Raw genomic sequence first — 24,118 nt, forward strand, 5'->3', positions numbered from 1 at the left:
GTGAGATTGACCACAATCCTATAAAGTTTATAGAACTATATCTGACACATGGTTACTTTTCACTAAACGTTTATCTTTGTTGTTGTCATTATTTTCTACTGTTACCTTTTGAACAAGGAAGTTTGAATTCAGCTCTTACATCAGTTGGGATAAGCTACATTGTGCTGTAGTAAGGAACAGCTCCAGATCTCCAGGGCTTATTTCTCTTTTATATTATGTATCCACCATGAGAGCTCTGTTGGTAATAATTACTCAGTGACCCAACCGATGGTGCAGCCGCAATCTCAAATGATGTTCTCACTCTGCCAGGGTAAAAGAAAGTTCTAGGGGATCTTGTACCAGCAAATAAAGGCTCTAGCCTGGAAGGGACACAGCACCTGTGCTCACAATTCATTGGCCAGAACTAGTCACATAACCCCACACAATACCAGAAGCTACAGAAGGTTGGCTCCTACCATATTAGCTTAGGAAGGGATCTGGAAATTCTTTGCTAACAGAACAAGTGACCACCCCAGTCAGACCTTTGGCACAATGGTAGGATGAACTTTTTCTTTTGGCAATGGCCACATTTTTCAGCATGTGTGTATTCTGGGAACATATCACCCTTATTTACAGATTATCTAATTATTTATATTTATGGATATAATAATAAGCAAAAACAGATAAAATTCCTGAGCAGTACACCTTACCTGTGTACTTTTAGGGGAGACCAAAATTAATTTAAAGATCTTGCTAGTGAATTTATACTTGTAAACTGAGATAAAAACTCTGAAGAAATAGAGCTCTGCAGGGGAATCTGATATAGATTAATGGCCCAGAGACAGCTTTTCTTAATGGACGTTTAAGTTTGATACATAAATGATGTGTAGATATTCAACAGGTCAAGTAGGGAGGGAGTGAGGAAAATTTAGGATGGAGGGTGTATGAGGTACATGCAAAGGCCCTGAGCCAGGAGAGAGCTAAAATCATGAGGGGTTGAAAGCAGGTGTGTGTGGTTAGAGCTGGGCAAAGGAGAGGCATGGTGACCAATAGGGCTGGGAAGATAGGCAGGTAACAGGCTGTGCAGATCCCAGGAGAGGTCTGATCAATATCCGGTTCTTTATCTCCACTATAAGATGAAGACTTTGGAGGACTTAATGCATAGGACTGACATCTGAGCACAGATGGCATGCCCGTGAACTTACAAAGGAATCCTTGAGTTTGGAAGTTTCCTGATTCCTTTCCCTCACCAGAAATGTTCTGAAATCACAGGTCCATACCTTTACCTGCAGCATTTAAAAGCAAATACTCTTAGACTCTTTCCAAACCAGAACCCCACAGCCATCTTCCATACAAAAAATGTGTCTCTTTCTGTTTGCACATCTCATGCTCAAGGAGGCTTCCCACAGACTCTGAGAAGGAAATGACATACCCACACATAGCAGTGCAATTGCCTGCAAGGAGCAAAACATTTCTAATGTGACTGGCAATATGCTGTTCCCTCCTGGATATGTGGGCTGTATTCAGTCCTTCGGACTTGTAGGATTAGAATGTTTCATCCCCTTAACCTTGAGGATTGGAGTTTCCAGATCTCTCACCAAAACTGATTTGGCTCACTGAGCCCACCTAGTCTCATGTCTATGTCTTTAGATGGTTGAGAAGAAGTGAGCAGCAGTTACTGAAATGGGAAGCATTCAAGATTCCCAAACTAATATTTCACCTAATATGCTTATCTTAGAGGAGAAAAATAGCCTGGGTGTTACCCTTTAGATTTGGACAGAAAAATAGCCAGCCCTCTGGTCACTTCCCTTTGGGTTGAAAGATAGTTTCTGGAAACTCAGTAAGAGTGGAAAGTGTTTAGCCTTTGCACCCTCAGAAAAAAGTTTCTGGTTTATAGTGGGCCCTCAAACATCTAAATGCATGAATTTTTAGAAATGCATCAATTCATTTATTCATATAGCTATCATTTACTAAGCACCTATAATGAGCCACAGACTATACTAGGTACTGGAAATGTGCAGATGCAAACAGGGCAGATGTGTTCTCAGTTCTGTGGAGCTTTGATTCTGGTGAGAGAAAACAGACAATCGGCAAGTCAATACATAAGATAATTGCAGACGGTAGTAAGTATTATGAGTAAAATAAGAGTGGAATAGAGTATCAAGAAAGGACGAACAATTTCTTTAGCTAAAGTGGCCGGGAGAAAAATCACTTTAAGAAGGGACATTTGATACAAGAAATAGATAATGAAAAGGAGGCAACCATGAGCTATATGGATCCAAGTTTCTGGACAGAGGAAATAGCAAGAAGAAAATTAATATGGGATGTTGTAAGAGCATGGAGGACAGGGAGAAAGATGGTAAGAAATGAGGTCAAAGAGGTGGGCAATGTCCAGATGTTATAGGGCCAAGTAGTCCATGACGATAAGTTTGCATTGTGTCCTACCTGCAACAGGATGTCATTGGTAAATTTTAAGCATGGTAGTAAGAAGAATTCATTTATGCCTTGAGAAGATCCTCTGACATTTTGTGGAAACTGAGCTGGAGAGTGAGGTAAGCAAGTATGGATAGTAGGGAGACCAGGTGGGAATCTGAGCAGTGGTCAAGTGAGCGATGACGGTGTCTGGAGATACTAAAAAGCTGTTGGATTCAACAGAGAATACAGATATTGAATCCATAAGAATTACTGCTAGACTGAATACACACTATGAGGGAAAGGAGGAAATATGGAAGATCACCCTCTCGTATGAGCAATGAGATGGACGTAATTTTCAAACATGAGAAAAGAGCAGATTTGAGGGTAGATGGAACCAAGATTTTTTTTTCTTTTGGGCAAGTTAACTTTGATACTTCCATTAGAGATCTCAGTAATCATATTTAAGAGGCATATAAATATGTATGGAGCATTAGGCTGGAGTTAGAATTGGGGTATTCAGTTGTATAATAAATGCTTAATACCACAGGACTAATTTGCATTATTACCATAACATTTGACATTTCTTTGTTCTCTCATTTAACAAACACTGTGTTTGCTACAACATGTGAGATTCTGCCCTGAACTCTATAAGAGATCCAATCTCATCTTGGTTTGTGATGAGCAAGCAATACAACTCTTCACTGATTGTTTTACCTGTCTAGTCTTCAGTGTGATAGGCCCATTGAAGAGAGGTGAGTGAATTGGAGATATTGGCATACAGGTGAAGAAAAACACAAAACCAATCAGTTCCAGTATACAGAATTGCTATAGCTGTTGCTACAAGAGTAAATTGCCTTGCCACTGAGAAGTTTCAAGACAATCTGAAGTTGAAGAGCTGGCTTGGATGTTTACACTGTGGATGTCACTGGTTTCTTAATTATCTCTGCCTGCCTAGGGTTGGTATTATGAACTATTGACATTTCTAGGATCGATATTTGTAACAGCAGAAGATTAGAAAAAAAGAATCATTGGTGGGGGGGCACCTGGGTGGCTTAGTTGGTTAAGCATCCAACGCTTGATTTCAGCTCAGGTCATGGTCTCAGGGGCTCAGACTGAGCCCCACGTCAGTCTCCATGCTCAGTGGGAAATTTACTAGAGATTCTCTTTCTCTTCCCCTCTGCCCCTCCCCCAAACTCTCCTTCTCTCTCAAATAAATAAATCTTAAAAAAATCATTTGGGATGTGAACACTAGATTTTCAAGACTGTGTGATGCTTTGACTCTCTCCAAAATATACACTAATTCAGCCAAAAACTCAATCAAGCTACATAATAGAGGTTAGATAGTCAATGCAAGCAGAAGACAAGGGACCAATATACTCTTCAGCTAACTGCTCTAATAACCTATAAGTTTGATGTGAAAGATAAAGATCATGTCATCTCTCTGCCCCAATTCTGTCACTTTTAAAGGTTTGCTTTTGATATAGATAAGTAATAGAAAATAGCAGAAAAGCCTTTGCATTTGGGTGACAGTATTTAATGTAATGCCACCTGCAAAAAATGGCAAAGTGCTTTGATCTATCAGACTATGTAGCACGCGGATAATACAAAATGTTCTGAATTTGCATAAAGGCCTGAGGTCACATTTTAAAAAACTATCATTTAGAAACCTGGACCCTAAGATTTCTGAATATTTCCAGGAATTATCCTATATCATTCTCTACTGTATCTAGAGTTATGATAGTATAAATTGAAATATTGTACCACATATTGCAACCTATTGTTTTCTTATCTACAAACAAGAGCTAATGTGAATTTGCATAGTCTGATAGTATGCCAAATGCTACATTGAATTTTAAATAACTAAGCAGAATATCTTAATATTTCATTTTATAAGGCCTTATATATCTTCATGTAGCATTTGTGATATTTAATGTGTATATGTTACTATGTGGCAATGATTCCTAGGGTTTAGCTAAAAGGTCTTTTACTGTAATACAATGTGGGTATGGTGTCTTTTGTTACTGAAGTGAATGTCATATAATGCTTATTTCCTATATTTATTAAATCCCTTCTGCTTATAGTAATCTACGGAGAAAAAATAAGCCCCCAAACATATCAAAAACATAATAGGCAGTCAGTGAATGTTGAATGAACAAATACCTCAAAATTTTTGTTATAAAATGTTAATAATTGTAATGGTAGTACTTAACCCTTGCCAAGTTTTTGTACTATTGCAGGCACTAGGCTAACTACTTTATTGGGATTATCAAAGTAATATTCATGAAATCCTATAAAGTGTGCTTTTTCATTATCTTGAGTTTAAAGATGAAAAAACTGAGATATAGAGATTGAAGTAACTTGTCCAAGGCCTAATAACTGAATAGAAATGAGACTCATGTGAAGGACATTCAAAGCCTACTAAATATTGCAGACATTGGCTAAATTTTAAAAGATTAATTTCTTAAACATGAATCTACTGTATATTCAAGCAGTATATGTACTGCATATGGAGAGTTTAAGGAATAGTAATAACTAAATGCCTATACCTAACTTAAGAAATACATTTCACCCCTTCAATTTAAACTTTTACTCTGGAAAATCTTTCTCACATGCCAAAGTGGAAAGGATAGGAAAATGAGCCCATGTGTAGCTATTATTCAGCTTTTATCTCCTATCACCTAATGACTTGTGATCATTCTTGTTCCATCTTCATCCCTGCCCACACCCTTGACCTCAGATTATTTTGAAGCAAGTCTCAAACAAGTTATGATCTCTCTTTATTTCAGTATGTATCTTTAAAAGATAGGAGCTGGGGGAGGGGCAAGATGGCGGAAGAGCAGGGTCCCCAGGTCACCTGTCCCCACCAAATTACCTAGATAACCTTCAAACCATCCTGAAAATTTACGAATTCGGCCTGAGATGTAAAGAGAGACCAGCTGGAATGCTACAGTGAGAAGAGTCCGCGCTTCTATCAAGGTAGGAAGACGGGGAAAAAGAAATAAAGACACAAAAGGCCTCCGAGGGGGAGGGGCCCCGGAGGAGCCGGGCTGAGGCCGGGGCGAGTGTCCCCAGGACAGGAGAGCCCCGTCCCGGAGGAGCAGGAGCTGCACCAACCTTCCCGGGCGGGCGGAAAGGGGCTCGCAGGGAGTTGGAGCAGGACCCAGGAGGGCGGGGATGCCCTCGGGCTCCCGGGGACACTAACAGACACCTGCGCCCCGGGAGAGTGCTCCGAGCTCCCTAAGGGCTGCAGCGCGCACGGCGGGACCCGGAGCAGCTCGGAGGGGCTCGGGCGGCGGCTCCGCGGAGGGGGCTGCGGGGCGGGAGCGCGAATCCACCAGCGCAGGCCCCGGAGCACAGGGCGCCGGGACCCAGCCCAGGATCCGGCCTCCCCCGGGACAGGCAGAGGCCGGGAGGGCCCAGGACAGCGAGGACGCTCCTGCCCCGAGCTGAGCAGATCAGCGGCCCCGCCCCGGAGCCTCCAGGCCCTGCGGACGGAGAGCCGAGAGCCCCGAGCCCCGTAGTTCCTGCGGAGGCTGAATCCAGGCTTCCAGAGTTGCCATAGCAACTGCGGCTGTTCCTCCTGAGACCTCACGGGGTAAACAACCCCCGCTGAGCCCTGCAGCAGGCAGGGGCAGAGCAGCTCCCCCAAGTGCTAACACCTGAAAATCAGCGCAACAGGCCCCTCCCCCAGAAGACCAGCTGGATGGACCAGTGATACTCCCCCGTGTTCCAATACAACTTGTTTTTGGCCACTCTGCACTGAGCAAAATGACTAGAAGGAAAACCTCACCTCAAAAGAAAGAATCAGAAACAGCCCTCTCTCCCACAGAGTTACAAAATCTGGATTACACTTCAATGTCAGAAAGCCAATTCAGAAGCACCATTATACAGCTACTGGTGGCTCTAGAAAAAAGCATTAAGGCCTCACGAGACTTCATGACTGCAGAATTTAGATCCAATCAGGCAGAAATTAAAAATCAATTGAATGAGATGCAATCCAAACTAGAAGTCCTAACGACGAGGGTTAACGAGGTGGAAGAACGAGTGAGTGACATAGAAGACAAGTTAATGGCAAAGAGGGAAACTGAGGAAAAAAGAGACAATCAATTAAGGGACCATGAAGACAGATTAAGGCAAATAAATGACAGTCTAAGGAAGAAAAACCTACGTTTAATTGGGGTTCCCGAGGGCGCCGAAAGGGACAGAGGGCCAGAATATGTATTTGAACAAATCCTAGCTGAAAACTTTCCCAATCTGGGAAGGGAAACAGGCATTCAGATCCAGGAAATAGAGAGATCCCCCCCTAAAATCAATAAAAACCGTTCAACACCTCGACATCTAATAGTGAAGCTTGCAAATTCCAAAGATAAAGAGAAGATCCTTAAAGCAGCAAGAGACAAGAAGTCCCTGACTTTCATGGGGAGGAATATTAGGGTAACAGCAGACCTCTCCACAGAGACCTGGCAGGCCAGAAAGGGCTGGCAGGATATATTCAGGGTCCTAAATGAGAAGAACATGCAACCAAGAATACTTTATCCAGCAAGGCTCTCATTCAAAATGGAAGGAGAGATAAAGAGCTTCCAAGACAGGCAGGAACTGAAAGAATATGTGACCTCCAAACCAGCTCTGCAAGAAATTTTAAGGGGGACTCTTAAAACTCCCCTTTAAGAAGAAGTTCAAGTAACTCTGAACGTGAATGGGCTTAATGACCCCATCAAAAGGCGCAGAGTTTCAGACTGGATAAAAAAACAGGACCCATCTATTTGCTGTCTACAAGAGACTCATTTTAGACAGAAGGACACCTACAACCTGAAAATAAAAGGTTGGAGAACCATTTACCATTCAAATGGTTCTCAAAATATACCCTAAAAACTACAGAACACTTCTGAAAGAAATTGAGGAAGACACAAAGAGATGGAAAAATATTCCATGCTCATGGATTGGCAGAATTAATATTGTGAAAATGTCAATGTTACCCAGGGCAATTTACACGTTTAATGCAATCCCTATCAAAATACCATGGACTTTCTTCAGAGACTTAGAACAAGTCATTTTAAGATTTGTGTGGAATCAGAAAGACCCCAAACAGCCAGGGGAATTTTAAAGAAAGAAAACCATATCTGGGGGCATCACAATGCCAGATTTCAGGTTGTACTACAAAGCTGTGTTCATCAAGACAGTGTGGTACTGGCACAAAAACAGACATATAGATCAATGGAACAGAACAGAGAACCCAGAAGTGGACCCTGAACTTTATGCTCAACTAATATACGATAAAGGAGGAAAGACGATCCACTGGAAGACAGTCTCTTCCATAAATGGTGCTGGGAAAATTGGACATCCACATGCAGAAGAATGAAACTGGACCACTCTCTTGCACCATACACAAAGATAAACTCAAAATAGATGAAAGATCTAAATGTGAGACAAGATTCCATCAAAATCCCAGAGAAGAACTCAGGCAACACCCTTTTTGAACTTGGCCACAGTAACCGGAGAAGGACAAACAGTGTATGTTCTCATTCATTTGGGGAATATGAATAATAGCGAAAGGGAATATAAGGGAAGGGAGAAGAAATGTGTGAGAAATATCAGAAAGGGAGACAGAACATAAAGACTTCTAACTCTGGGAAATGAACTAGGGGTGGTGGAGGGGGAGGAGGGTGGGGGGTGGGGGTGAATGGGTGACGGGCACTGAGGGGTACACTTGACGGGATGAGCACTGGGTGTTATTCTGTATGTTGGTAAATTGAACACCAATAAAAATTAATTTATAAAAAAAAAAAATCTGAAGGAAAAGTCCTGGACCTGTCAAGCCAAGAAAAAATACCTTTGCACAAAATGTTAGATACAATCTTGAGAGCATAGTATATACTCCAAAAACCCCATTCTGAGGCTAAGTTAAAACCCAGGGATGAGAACATCAAGATGGGAAGAAATCTTATAAATTACCTGGCCCAGCTGGCTCACTGAACAATAGTAACAATAATCATCATAATGATAAGAGCAATTATCTATTTAGTACTTACTGTGTACTAGATACTCTGAGACTTTACATTCATCATGTCATTAAATCGTCACAATAACCCAGCCTATTTGGTACTTTATACTACTTTATAGAAAAGTTAACTGAGGATCCCAGAGTCCAAGTCACTGGCTGTGGGTAGGGAACAACTGAGTGGCAGAAGTCAAGTGACTCCTAGGTCCATGCTTCTAACCACTGTGCATTAGTACCCATCATCATAGTACTTGTCAGCCTCAGTAGCAAGTAACAGGAACCCACTGAAGCTAGCTTAAGAACAAAGGGGGTTTTCTCACAAGGAAGGATAGCAGGGTGTCACAGTATCCATAGGCAAGGACTTAGCTGGACTGCAGGAATCACCTGTAACTAGACATTGGTTTGCCATAGGAACCAAAAAGATCATCTGTCTGTTATGGATCAAACATTTGTGTCCTCCCCCAAAACTCATATGATGAAGCCCTAATCCCCAATATGACTATATTTGGAGGTAGGGCTGATAAAAAGATGACAAAGCTTAAGTGATATCAAAAGGGTCAGACTAATTTGACAGGGCTGATGCCCTTAGAAGGTGAAGAAGAGACACGACAGGAAGGCATCTGTAAAAAAAATAAATAAATAAATAAATAAATAAATAAATAAATAAATAAATAAATAAATAAAAGATAGGAGCTCTTTATTTTTTTATTTTCCAAAAAAAATTTATTTATTTATTCATGAGAGACATGGAGAGAGAGGCAGAGACATAGTCAGAGGGAGAAACAGGCTCCTCTCATGGAGCCTGATGTGGTACTCAATCCCAGGACTCCAGAATTGTGACCAGAGCCAAAGATAGACATTCAACCATTGAGCCACCAAGGTGCCCCAAGATAGGAGCTCTTTAAAAAATAATTACTATAGTCAGAAAACCATTATCACACCTTAAACAGATTTATAGATTTTTCTTAACATGTAATATCAAATGTGGTTACATCTCCCTGTTTGTGTGTATATATGTATATATATAAAATATATATATATACATATAAATTTATTTTATGGTTTGTTCAAATTGCTATGTGAATGAGGTCCATATATTGTGATTGGGTACTATACTTCTCCAGCCTCCTCTTTATCCTGTAAGTAGACTCTACTGTTTTATTTTATTTATTTTGTTTATTTTTTGGACTGTACTGTTTTAAATGAAAGTTTTGCTGACCCCAGGAAAAGTGAGTGTCCTACATGGTAGGAAATTTTGCATCAGCAAAAACTTAAAACAGCAAGAATATTGTGCTCTTGGGCATCTTCTCTTTAGGATTTTAGCCTAATCATATCTTATTTATATCTGTAAATTTTGCCAAATACTGTTTTTATTTATTTATTTATTTTTTACCCATCTAATTGGTTTCTTTGAACCACTTAATATTTTGCAGGCAGGCTTCTCCTTTATGTCTTAGAACTCTCTTGCTTTGCACAGAACAATCCTTTCCACCACTATCCCCAACCTCTCTCCCCTTTGCCAGTGGGACCACAGCCCTGAAGTAGCTGGCTTTCCCTTGTGGCTTCCATTCACCACAGGTAAACTTCAGTTTCAAAGCTGTAACAGGGAGAGCAAAGCTTCCCTTATTAGGACTCCAAAATCCCCTAATGGGGATTCTAGTTCCCTGAAAGATCTCTCCAAAATTAGGAATTTGTGCAGGATTAGGTAGCAAAAATGAGCAAGATGAGCAATTAACTAACCATGATATAAAGCTATTTAAGTTATATATACAATTCTTTCACTACAACTACTTTGTAACAGAGATATTAAAAGAAACTTCCAAAGTGTATGTGTTTGCTTGCTTGCTTTTCCTTTGTACCAACTGTGACCTTGGTTACATATCAGTGTTTAAGAGCTTTTTGGTATAAGTAAACAACAATGCAGATTCAAAAGGGCACCTGCACCCCAAAGGGTACCTGTTGCTATAAGCACCCCTATAATGCTTATAGCAGAATTATCAACAACAGCCAAACTATGGAAAGATCCCAAGCGCCCATCAACTGATAAATGGATACAGAAGATGTGGTGTGTGTGTGTGTGTGTGTATACATACATACAATGGAATAATAGGCATCAAAAAATGAAATCTTGTCATTTGCAACAATGTGGATGGAGCTAGAGTGCATTATGCTAAGCAAAATAAGTCAGAGGAAGACAAATACCACACGATTTTACTCACGCAGAATTTAGGAAACAAAACAGATGAACATATGGGGGGGGCAGAGAGAGAGAGAGAGAGAGAAACAAACCATAAGAAATTCTTAATGGTAAAGAAAGTAAGGGTTGTTGAGGGAGAAACAGGGGGATAGGTTAAATGGATAATGGGAATTAAGGAGGGCGCTTGTTATGACAAGCACTGGGTTTTATATGTAATGATGAATCACCTAATTCTACTCCTGAAAACAATATTACACAACTAGAATTTAAATAAAAATGTGGAAGAAGAAAAGAGCTTTTTGTTATAGAAAACGATTTTTGGTAGTTCTCAGCTCCTTAACTTACTAGTTGGATAAACCTCAATTACTTTATCCATAAAATGGGAATAAAAATATGTAAATAATCTGATGGTTTACTAAAGGTGAAAATATTGGAAGGATATGGAGAATTCAGAGAATAATAAAAAAAAAAAAGCTGGAAACTAGGTTCAGAAAAAGGGGAAAGCCCAGTGGCTATAGGGATCTAAGTAGCAGTAACTAATGAAATCCCACTGCTACCCCCTCCAGGTCACAACCCCTGAGATGGATACTCTCTACCAAGAAAGATTCCAAGTTCCTGGAGAGTAATAACGGCCATGGTTGGGTCACAATCTCTCTCCTCGTTAATTGGCAGGTCCCACCATGACTAAACACAGTGAGGAAGAGGTCATCCCCCAAAGGAAACTAGTCCTTTACCAGGAGAAGGAGGATTGGTCTGGACAACAGAAGCACAACAAAGCAACTGAACAACTGCCTGTCATGTATCTCAGAGTTTTAATAAGGATTTAAAAAATAACACATATAAAATCCCCAGTATCTGGCATTTGAAAGCTCAATAAATGGTAGCCAGTATTATTATTATTATTATAGTATAAAAGAGAAAATGAGCAACAGTTGAGTCCTGATGTAAGGCTATACAGTCATTAGCAAGTCCTTCACTATAAGAAGTGATAACTCTGCATGATAACTCTGCATGATCAGAACTGGCCAAGTTTGATGTTGGCTCATTTGCATCCATTAACTTTATGACCTTGAGTCTTAACCTTTCTGGTCCATTCCTCCTTGTACAAAATGGTGGTGATAGTACTGAATTATGTCAGAGAACCGCTGCTGAGCACAATTTCTGATCAATTGTCAAGGACTCGGGGAAATGGAGAAGGGCAAACACCTCCAGTGGAATCAGACAGAGGAACTGAGGCATGTTGTGCACGATGTAGTGTGCATGTCTTTTTTTGAGTGTCTTTTATTTATAATCCTCCCTCATTCTGAAAGGATTTTGGCTGTTCCTATTTTATATCAACAGCAATGACCAATAAGTTAAGGGTGCAAGCTGGTGAAATGAAATTTAGCGGTGAGCAACAAGGCTTCATTTTAAATTCATCATCTAAGAAACCTGTCTGTAACCCAAACAGGAAAGCGAGTCAAGGACATAAACGCTGAATAAATACAAATATACAATAAGCATATGAAAAAAGTCTCAGTAATCAAAGAAATAAGTGCATATTTGATTAGCAGTGTCAGACTTTTCAGCTATCATACTGATAACAATGAAACATAAAGTCTACCAATAGCTAGTGTTGGCAAGGGTGCAAGGGCCTGACACCCTCACACCTTGCTGTTAAGAATATAAATTGGCACAAGCTTTCTGGAAGACAAATAAGATCATACCTGTCAAAATTAAATCATGAAATACCATTTGATCCAATAATTCCCCTTCTAGTAATTTACCTTACAGAATATTCCTATATGAGATCAAATAACTAGGTACATGAATATGCATTGTTTTTAGTAGCTAAAATTAGAAGCCATCAAAACGCCATGATTTGAGTAATTGTTTCAAGTTTCAATATAACCATAAAATCAAAATTTTTTGCAGTCATTAAAGAATGAAGTGTATCTGTCTTCTGAAATGGAAGGATGTTCAAAATACATTCCAAAGTGCAGATACTAGGTCGTAGAAAATGGATAGATTCATTTTGTAAATATGTGCTTTTAGATATTTTAAAGACTTGAAAAGCTACTGCTCAGGAATATGTTGGTCTTTTAAGCTGCTGTTGAGCAGCCACTTTGGGGCTAGTGAGGCCACAAAAGAAAAGACTGAATTCCCTGGCCTCAGGCTTGAAGTCATAATAGGAGAGAAATAACAGACATGCATGTAGCTATTAGAATACAAAGCAACACTATGAATACATACTAAAATGAATAGTGAATCCTGGACCAACCTGATGCAAAGCAAGAGAATGATCAGGTCATTCCAAACTGTGAGGAGTGTTGGCATCAGGGGAGAGCTGGAATTCAAACCTACTGACCAACTGGGTGACCCAGACAGCCCTCTACATTCTCAGCTTTGTTGGCCTCACTGAGATGGCCAAGCTTATCACCCTGAGGAGCTAATGGCTTCTGATCCAGAAAGTTCCAATAAGACAAGATTTGAAACTGTCACACGGGATTTCGGGAGACTTTGGGGGAAGTCTATAAATTACATTTAGGAGGTCCAGGAACTAAACTGGGGGAAATTGTATCTTTATTTTTATAAGCCTTTACCTGAAATTTATCATTTCATTCACTTAAGAATGTAGGCAAAAGACCTATGATAATATTGACAGATACTTTCATATTGTTTCCATGGCTGCTACAGATACCTTAAAATAGTGTTTACACTCATCACTACACCAAAATTACCACAGATACTAGATTTGTTACTAGATCTTGTTATTTAATCAATTATTAAATAAGCACACTTATATAAAGTGATGCCTAAAATTGTTTTGATATCTGTGTATCAACATAATTGGTTGTTTTTGTAATCCTACATCTTTTTTCCTTTTTTAATTTTAATTCCAGTATCGTTAACATACAGTGTTATATTATTTCAGCTAATATAGTGACTCAACAAGTCTATACATTACTCAGTACTTATCAAAATAAGTATACTGTTAATCCCCTTCACCTATTTCACCCATCCCCCACCCACCCACCCACCTCCCCTGTACTAACCATCTGTTTGTTCTCTATAGGTAGGAGTCTGTTTTTTGGTTTGTCTCTTTATTTTTCCTTTGCTCATTTACTTTGTTTTTTAAATTCCACATATGAGTGAAATAATATGGTATTTGTCTCTGGCTGACTTATTTTGCTTAGCATTATACTCTCTAGATCCATCCATGCTGTTGCAAATGGCAAGATTTCATTCTTTTTATGGCTGGGTAATATTCCATTGTATATAGATACCACATCTTCTTTATCCATCCTTCTATCGATGGACACTTGGGCTGCTTCCATAATGTGGTTACTGAAAATAATGCTGTTATAAACAGAAGGGTGCATATATCCTTTTGAATTAGTGTTTTTGTATTCTTTGGATACTCAATAGTGAGATTACTGGATCATATGGTAATTTTATTTTTAATTTTTTGAGTCACCTCCATGCTGTTCTCCACAGTGGCTGTACCAGTTTGCATTCTCACCAACAGTGCACAAGGGTTCCTTTTTCTTCACATCCTCACCAATTTGTTGTTTCTTTTGTTTTTGATTTTAGCCATTCTGACAGGTGTGAGGTAATATCTTACTGTGGTTTTGATTTGCTTTTCCCTGATGATGAGTGATGTTGAACATCTTTTCATGTGTCTGTTGGCCATCTGTGTGTCTTCTTTGATAATCCTACATATCTTATTGTATGCATTTAAAAACATGATAAAGTCTATAGGCTTCATCACTTTGCTACCAAGGAGTGCTTGGCACAAAAGAAATATAAGAACTTCTATCTTGTTTCTCTTTTGCTCTCCTGCTGCATCAAAAATGTGTGACTTACTTTCTAAGAAGAGGCACAGATTTCAAAAAGGTAGCATTTTACAAAGGGATCCTGACAGCATGAAAGAATAGGCACAGAGATCATAAATCAGGGATTAGGGGATCCCTGGGTGGCTCAGCAGTTTGGCACCTCCCCTCGGCCCAGGGCGTGATCCTGGGGTCCTGGGATTGAGTCCCACATCTGGCTCCTTGAGTGAGCCTGCTTCTCCCTCTGCCTATGTCTCTGCCTCTCTCTCTGTGTCTCTCATGAATAAATAATTAAAATCTTAAAAAATAAATCAGGGATTAAAAGAAGTGATAAGCATGGGTAGGCAGTGATAATAAGCTTGGTTTAAACTGAGAGAGTTTTGTTTCCTGTCTGCCTTAATAATTAAGGTTCATCCCATTATTTTCTATTTTCTATAACCTCATGAAGAAATTGCCCAAAGTCAACTTCACAAATGTGGTGGGAGGGGGCAGAAATGGGAAGTCCAATGTTCTAGAATCTCAATCAGTGATTCTCAAACCTAGTGGTGCATTTAAATCACTTGGGAGCCTTTAAAAAATAATTGGTGGAGAGGGATAGGGGTCATATGTGCTACTGACTGGAAGAGGAGACTGAGAGAGCCTTCTAGATAGGCAAAAATATCTCATGTCTTAAGTTAGATGGTGGTTTAATGGACATATCCATTTGGAAAAATGCATTGCACTACATATTTAACATTTGTGCACTTATACCTCAATTAAAAATAATAATAATAATTCCAAGCCTACCACTGAAAAGTCTAAGTTGGTCTGGAGTAGGGCCCAGGAATCAGTATATTTTAAGAAGCTGCCCCCCCCTCCCAGCCTTACCCCTGCCTCCGCTCAGTTGATTGTAATGTGCAGTCAAGATTGAGAATCACCTAGAAGCATCACAGGATGGAATCATGCATTCAGTCATTAAGTCCGGAAATACTTGTGTGCTAATGAGTAATGGGGATAGAGAGAAGGATTGTTTCTGTTCAGGGGCTTTTTATTAAGTGAAATAAAATAATAATTATCACTACTGAGGTGTTAGCAATCTAATCCAGGGGTCCTCTCGCTTCAGAGTCCATCCTCAGGATCACCTGGAAAGCATGTTGAAAATAAGGCTTCAAGGCAGCACCCCAGAGAGTCTGACTCAGTAGGTCTGGACTGAATAATCTGCTTAAGGAAAATAGCACAAGGTCTGGCACAGAGTAGGACAGCAATACATAGCTATTGTATGTATGAGTAGGTGGACTGAGTGCTTCATATAAAGTATCTAATTTAATCATAAGCAATGACTATCTGATGGTATGCATTAAATAAAACCCAGCTCTACACAAAAGGAAACTGCAGTTGGAGACCTCTCACAATGACCTCCAGTTTGACCAGCCATGAAAAAATGTAGCTTTGTTTTGTTTCTCCCCTTGCGGGTGGGGGAGAAGGAGTAACAGTATTAGAGGAAAGAGTAAAGAATGACCTGAATGATCAGATTATAGCTTTGACACACCCTTCTCTTTGAGTGGGAGCTGGAGATGCCCTAATTAAAGCCAATATTAACTGTAAGAAGGCTGGAATTCAGGATCTGGAAGCTTTGAGCTGGCTCTTGCAAGTACCTTCAAATGCCTTTGCAATGAAAAGGAAGGTGTTCTGGTGTTGGAACTCATTTCCTCACATCCTAAAAGAGCTTTCTTCTGGGGTAGAGCCCTGGCAAAGAGAGAGGCTGTTAGCTAATTGTTCTGTCTGCATTTGCTTTCTGCTCCACTTCCAGTCCCTGGAGCTTCCCTGAAAGTAGAAATGCGCTTACTAAGCCTCTGCCCCTTTCTTTATCCCGTGCAGCTCCTGCAGATGCCACAGCTGCTCAGCTTTCTACTTTATCATTGATCCAACAGTGGAGGCAATTATAGCAGCATCACAAGTGACTCAACTGGGTTTCTTCGTTATGTCTGATTAGGCTCAGTCCTAATAAAGACTGGGACAGAGGTAGAATTTGCCTATAGGGATCTACACACCAGACTCAGGTTTTGGCTCCTCCCAGTGCTTTTGACTTCTCCAAATAAATAGCTCTCTCAGGAAAAGGAAGCAGTATATAAGGGACTAGGCTTTGGGGACAGAATGGCTGGGCTTAAATCCCCGTTTATAATAAGGGCAAGTTACCTGACCTCTAGGTACTTCACTTTCCTCACTTGTGAAATGGAAGTAATAATAATAATAATAATAATAATAATAATAATAATACAGCCCACACCAAACTGTGATGATTAAATGAGATTTTTGCATAGAGAGTACTTAGTACAATGATGGATGCATAAGAATATATATATATACACACACACATAGGACATATATAAGCGTACCAGTATGCACATAAATATAATTATTATTTCCTGGCCACATTTTCCTTTCTCTCCCCACTTTAACACTTTCTCTATGCTCCAAGCTCTCTTTATACCAGTGCTATCCAATAATAAATATAATGCAAACTATATACATTATTTTAAATTTCTAGGGGCCACATTAAAGAAAGTAAAAATAAGCAGGTAGAATTAATCTCAATAGTATATTTTATTTTACCCAATACAGCCAAAACATTATTGCAACATATAATAAATCTAAATGTGTTAAGAAGATATTTTACTTTTTTTGAACTAAGTCTTTGAAATCTGGAATGTGTTTTTGCAGTCATAACACAGCTCAGTTTGGACTAGCCATATTCAAGTGGTCAACAGCCACATGGGGCTAATGTAACTGACAGCAAAGCCCTGGCCTATCACCCTCCCTTACTGAAAATTTAGCAATGCAAGATTTCTGCTTTGGGGCCCCTTATCAACCTCGGATTCTTTCATTCATTCAGGAAGTGGTTATTAAATGTCTGCTATGTGTCAGGCACTGTGCTGAGTGTTACAGATACAAAATGACATAGTTCTTGTTATGAGGGTGTAGTGTATCTCCCTGCCCCACCAGAACTCATATGTGGAAGTCCTAACCCCCTAAGGTGAATACAACCTTATTTGGAGACAGGGGTTTTACAGAGATAATCAAGTCTAAATGAGCTCAGTAGGGTGACTCCTAATGAGCGTGACTGCTGTCCTTATAAAAGGATGCAATTTAAACAGAGAGAGTGCCATGGGAAGACAGACATTCTCTTGAGAGCAGAATGGATTGAGAGGGAGTCAGGAAGTCCCCTCTTAGGCCTCTCGGGTGGGAAATGAGCAACCAAGGAAAGAAGAGTGAGCAGGGGGGGATGTGTATTTGTGGGCAATGGACAAGAATTCCTCAGTGTGCGTCTTATGGCAGCAGCCTGGAAGGATAAGGGTGCTGCCTTGGATGGGAGAGAGGAGCCCAAATGACTTCACCCCACCTGCTGTTACCTTTCCAGAATTAGAGTATGTGACACTAATGGTGAAGGAATTCTGCAAAGTCTATCATCAAGTTAAGGAAGACAACACAGCAAAGGAAGACAGTTTTACTAATGTTCTCCCAAAGCAATGCTTCCATCTCACATGCATATTACTTTTGTCTTAAATTATTTTAAACACCAATCTGGAATCCCAAACAGCATCCAAGTGCAGGTATGCTGCACTTGATTAACTTATGTGGGGATTTTTTTTTTCTTTCTTTATTTTATGTGCTCTTTATCCCTCTACTTTGCTGACTCCATTAGGAGTATTTCCCCACATCCGGCTTTCCAGAAGTGATGCAATGATGCAATGAAAAGAGCGAAAGAGTCTTTCCGTGCTTTGGTTTGTAAATTGATTGAAAGGCTGTCGGTTTACAGAACACCCACAAATTCTGTAAAAACAGCATCGAGTGCTTGATAGCAGATCTTTCTATTCCTGTTAAAATTTTGTAGCACCTTTTTAGAAGTTCAAGAGTGCCATGTCTGTCTGCTGTTAGCTTTCAACAAGAGGAAGAAATCATCCTCAGTTAATCGCCAGTGCTTGTCAATGACGGTAACTTTAATTTTCGTGTAGCAAATCCATCATCATTAGGACTAAGTCCAATTCAGAGTGGGCAGATGAAAGAAAGCCTGCCAGATTAAAGACCAAATTAGGGACCTTAGAGAGAGGCAAAAACTGAAGAAAACAGTTATTTGAATAAATAAAATTCCAAAGGATACCAGCAAATTTCCTTGGATATCATTAAATCATATATGCATCAAATGGAAGTCCAATGTGTACTCATGTGAGTATAACACAGACAGGCATCTCCCAGCTACAATTAGCCAGTGGTGATTGATAGAACAGATTCAGAGAGCAAGGGAGCAATGTTTTCTGAGAGTTAAGAATGCAGTTACCCTTTCTTACTGAGGTCAAGAGAAATGTCCCTGGACAATTAGACTGTGGTCTCATAGCATCCTATTTTATTTTCTCCAGCTCAGGTATAATGATTTGAAATTGTCTTCTTTGTTTAACTTTCTTGTTTATTGCCTTTTCCCCACTGGTATGTTAGCCCCAAATAAGCAGAGACTTCATTTGATTTACTCAATGCTCTATCCCCAGTACCTAATATCTTGCCTGACCTGAAGTAGGTATTCTATAAATGTGTAGAAGAAATGAATGAATCTAAGAGTTAAATCCTGGGGCACCTGGGTGGCTCAGTGGTTAACCATCTGACTATTGGTTTCCACTCAGTTCATGATCCAGAGTCATGAGATTGAGCCCTGCATCAGGCTCTGGATTCAGTGCTTGAGATTCTCTCTCTCCCTTTGCCCCTCCTCCTGCTCACACTCTCTCCCTCTCTCAAGTAAATAAATAAATCTTAAAAAAAAAAAGTCAAATCCTACAGCATGGTGACTTGGTGTTGCTTGACTAAACATTCTCTATGTTGTTAGGAATTCATTTGTGGACACTTAATTCTAGATGAGGGGACTTGCAAAGAGAGGAACTTTGCTATTACAATGGGTCAATTGGATTGAACATTGTGTTAAATATACTGACTGGCTTGTGAGTCTTTACTCACCTTTTAAAATTGCACCTTTTGTGACTAAGAAAAAAATATGATCTCTCATTTCATCTCAGTATGATTTGCCTGCTTTTTGTCTTAGAGTAACACATTACATGACCTTTGTTCGTGTCCTGTAGCTGTACCACATTAGCCTAGGAGTCACTAGTTCAAATCTATCTTAGAGCCCTGTAATTCATTCTTACTCCCTAGAGTCTGCCACTCTAAGATTTCTCTCTTCAATTTGCCATTAATCCCATTGGGGGGAAAAAATAACTGGCGTCAGAATTCAATTCCAGCTTCCTAGTGGGACAGGCCAAATGTCAGCAATCTTGGAGGACTATAGATAGATGTTCCCAGGAGCTTTCTCAGATCCACACAACAGCATTTCCAGCTGTGAGCCCTAATGCCAATTCCCTACACTAGAAGAAAAAAAATGCCCACTGATTTCTCTTAGATTAACTACAGAAACCTTCTCCATCCCCACTGAGAGGTTCCTCCCCAGATTAAGTGACTTCTGGTAGAAAAGGGTCTGGAGTCCCTTAAGCAACTTAATACATTTTCCAAATTCATTAAGTAGTCATTCAGTTGGAGTATGAACCATCTGAACAAACTCCTATAGATTTACCAAAAACTTAAGTCAGGATGTTCACATCTGAATTCACTTAAAGAGCAAGCTGCCTTAATACCTTGTAAATAAGTACTACTGTAAAAATCTCACAAGATTTTAACATGTTTATTACAGAATAGGGCTTATCTCTAGAAAAAGATTATGCAAACAGAATGCTGACGTAATGTTGGAGTGCTTAAGGACATGGGATCTGGGGCCAAGATGTCTCAGCTCAGATTCCACCTCCTGGCTGTGCCATCCTGGTCAAGTGACATCACCTCTCTGTGCCTCGGTTTCTTCATCCATGAAATGGGGCTAAATGTATTGCACTAGCCACCTTCCAAGCGTTCCACAGTTATGTGTGTGACTAGTAGCTACCATTCTGAACAATGCAGATAAAACATTTCCATCATCAGAGAAAGTTCTTTTGGACAGAGATCACCAGAAGCAAAGTTAAAATCATCTTAGTAACTGGCATTTCCTTTGCTCCCACCCAGTCAGTCACCAGGTCCTCTCGAGTTTATATTTTTCATGTGTACCCTTCTGTTCTCATCATCCATGTATTCCTTGATGACACAGCTCAGCTGATCTCCTGATACTCTCTTCCTCAGTGCTATCCTCCAGAGCTTTCCAGACTAAGCCCTCCCTATAGCACTGCCTCATTCTACCTCTCTCCACTCAGCCCACAGCACTGGGGCTGGTCATGATCCTTCATGGTCCTCAAAGGCAAAGACCACATTTTATTTATTTTTCTGTCTCCCATACTCCTGCTCATGTAGCAGGCATTTAAATGTTCACACAACTGAATGAACTGATGAATAAATGAATAAATCTTCTGCCGCGGAATGGACTATATCTAGTTCCCAGTCATTCTGCAAGCCATCCTTCTCTGAACTACTTCTGTGCCCCAAGGCAGTGCCTACAGAATTTATCCTGTGGGTACCTGCTGTGAAATCAGATGACAAGCAGGGCATCTCTTCCAAGCATCGCTTTGCCCTGGGGCTTCATAGTCTCCTGGCAGAGGCCAGGAGCTCTGCTCCTGTCCACGTTCTATTCATACCTGTGCCTTTAGGTAGTGTAGGTCTGAGCCCCTATACTAGGATCTTTTAGCCCTGGATCCCCATTCCCCATAACCACAACACTAATAATAACTTTTCCCCAAAATAGCTTTTCTCTCTTGTCCTAGAAGAATAATGTGAATGAAACTGCAGTTTCTGGGATGCAACTAAGGGTCGCCATGCTGCCTCTACCACTGACTAGCAGTGTAGCCTTGGGGACATTGCTTAAAAAGTCTGTGTGGCATCTTCTCAACCATAAACTATGGATAATAATGATCCAGTCCTTATAGAGTTACTCTGAGAATTAAGAAAGACAAAGCATATGAAGTACAGGCACATTGCCTGAAGCATGGTAAGAACTAAATAGATATTATATTGTTAGTCTTAGAATTCCTACTTGAATGACACCAATGAGTCCTAGGATTAGCTCCCCAGTTCCTTTCTTTAAAATGCAAGAATCATCCCTAAAAAAAGTGAGCCACTATCAGGGATTGAGTTGTGATAATTATAATAATGAGAACTATGATGTTTGAAGGAGCACTTATGTAGCAGACAGTCATCCAAATGCCTGACTTGCATTATCTTATTTAATCCCTGGAGGAATCCAAGAGAGACAGCAACCAAGATGAAAATCACAATGGCTTTTTATGACCTAGTCTCCAAAATCACAAACCATTACTTGTGCTGAATTCTGTTTCTTAGAAATGGGTCATTAAGTCCAGCCCACACTCAAGAGGAGGAGAATTAAGCTCCTCCTCTAGAAGGAAAGACTTTGTAGATGCATTTTTAAAACCACCAAGGGATATAAAATATATTTCTTACTTTCAGTTGTGGTCTAAAAAGTTTGAAAGTCACTTCTCTGGGTTGACTATATTATCTCATTTATTATATAGAAATCATGGATCCATAGAATGGTAGAGATAGAAGACCCATAGAAGTCATATATCCCTTTTTTTAAAAGATTTTATTTATTTATTCATGAAAGACACAGAGAGAGGCAGAGACATAGGCAGAGGGAGAAGCAGGCCCCTTGTAGGGAGCCCAATGTGGGACTGGATCCCAGGACTCCGGGATCATTCCCTGAGCTAAAGGCAGGTGCTCAACTGCTGAGCCACCCAGGCATCCCCATACAGACCTTTAAAATAAGCGGTTTGCAAACTTTATCTAGAAAAGGTCAGTTAATAAACATTTTCAGCTATATGGGCCTTATGGTCTCTATTGCAAATCAACCCTGCTGTAATACTGCAAATGCACCATAGATAATATTTAAAATTGCATATGCAACCATAGAAATATGTAAAAAACAAATGTGTCTGTGTTCCAATAGAACTTTATTTATAAAAACAGACTGTTGACCAGATTTGTTGACTCCTTATCAACTCTGGCTTCACAGTAGACTTGAGGATTTTTTTCTAGTGGATCGTCTTTCCTCCTTTATTGTATATTAGTTGAGCATAAAGTTCAGGGTCCACTTCTGGGTTCTCTGTTCTGTTCCATTGATCTATATGTCTGTTTTTGTGCCAGTACCACACTGTCTTGATGAACACAGCTTTGTAGTACAACCTGAAATCTGGCATTGTGATGCCCCCAGATATGGTTTTCTTTTTTTAAAATTCCCCTGGCTGTTTGGGGTCTTTTCTGATTCCACACAAATCTTAAAATAATTTGTTCTAAGTCTCTGAAGAAAGTCCATGGTATTTTGATAGGGATTGCATTATACGTGTAAATTGCCCTGGGTAACATTGACATTTTCACAATATTAATTCTGCCAATCCATGAGCATGGAATATTTTTCCATCTCTTTGTGTCTTCCTCAATTTCTTTCAGAAGAGTTCTGTAGTTTTTAGGGTATATTTTGAGAACCATTTGAATGGTAAATGGTTCTCCAACCTTTTATTTTCAGGTTGTAGGTGTCCTTCTGTCTAAAATGAGTCTCTTGTAGACAGCAAATAGATGGGTCCTGTTTTTTTATCCAGTCTGAAACTCTGCGCCTTTTGATGGGGTCATTAAGCCCATTCACGTTCAGAGTTACTTGAACTTCTTCTTAAAGGGGAGTTTTAAGAGTCCCCCTTAAAATTTCTTGCAGAGCTGGTTTGGAGGTCACATATTCTTTCAGTTCCTGCCTGTCTTGGAAGCTCTTTATCTCTCCTTCCATTTTGAATGAGAGCCTTGCTGGATAAAGTATTCTTGGTTGCATGTTCTTCTCATTTAGGACCCTGAATATATCCTGCCAGCCCTTTCTGGCCTGCCACGTCTCTGTGGAGAGGTCTGCTGTTACCCTAATATTCCTCCCCCTGAAAGTCAGGGACTTCTTGTCTCTTGCTGCTTTAAGGATCTTCTCTTTATCTTTGGAATTTGCAAGCTTCACTATTAGATGTCGAGGTGTTGAACGGTTTTTATTGATTTTAGGGGGGGATCTCTCTATTTCCTGGATCTGAATGCCTGTTTCCCTTCCCAGATTGGGAAAGTTTTCAGCTAGGATTTGTTCAAATACATATTCTGGCCCTCTGTCCCTTTCGGCGCCCTCGGGAACCCCAATTAAACGTAGGTTTTTCTTCCTCAGAGTGTCATTTATTTGCCTTAATCTGTCTTCATGGTCCCTTAATTGATTGTCTCTTTTTTCCTCAGTTTCCCTCTTTGCCATTAACTTGTCTTCTATGTCACTCACTCGTTCTTCCACCTCGTTAACCCTCGTCGTTAGGACTTCTAGTTTGGATTGCATCTCATTCAATTGATTTTTAATTTCTGCCTGATTGGATCTAAATTCTGCAGTCATGAAGTCTCGTGAGGCCTTAATGCTTTTTTCTAGAGCCACCAGTAGCTGTATAATGGTGCTTCTGAATTGGCTTTCTGACATTGAAGTGTAATCCAGATTTTGTAACTCTGTGGGAAAGAGGGCTGTTTCTGATTCTTTCTTTTGAAGTGAGGTTTTCCTTCTAGTCATTTTGCTCAGTGCAGAGTGGCCAAAAACAAGTTGTATTGGAACACGGGGGAGTATCACTGGTCCGTCCAGCTGGTCTTCTGGGGGAGGGGCCTGCTGTGCTGATTTTCAGGTGTCAGCACTTGGGGGAGCTGCTCTGCCCCTGC

The 24,118-nt window shown here is 40.1% G+C and overlaps 1 protein-coding gene across 6 annotated transcripts in view; it reads left to right on the plus strand.

The window, feature by feature from the left end:
- The window catches only part of CADPS (calcium dependent secretion activator), a 466,408-nt gene that overhangs the window by 148,994 nt on the left and 293,296 nt on the right, over positions 1-24,118 (plus strand). The window lies entirely within an intron of this gene.

This window comes from Nyctereutes procyonoides, unplaced genomic scaffold, assembly GCF_905146905.1.
Source record: "Nyctereutes procyonoides isolate TBG_1078 unplaced genomic scaffold, NYPRO_anot_genome, whole genome shotgun sequence".
NCBI classification, from domain to species: Eukaryota; Metazoa; Chordata; class Mammalia; order Carnivora; family Canidae; genus Nyctereutes; species Nyctereutes procyonoides.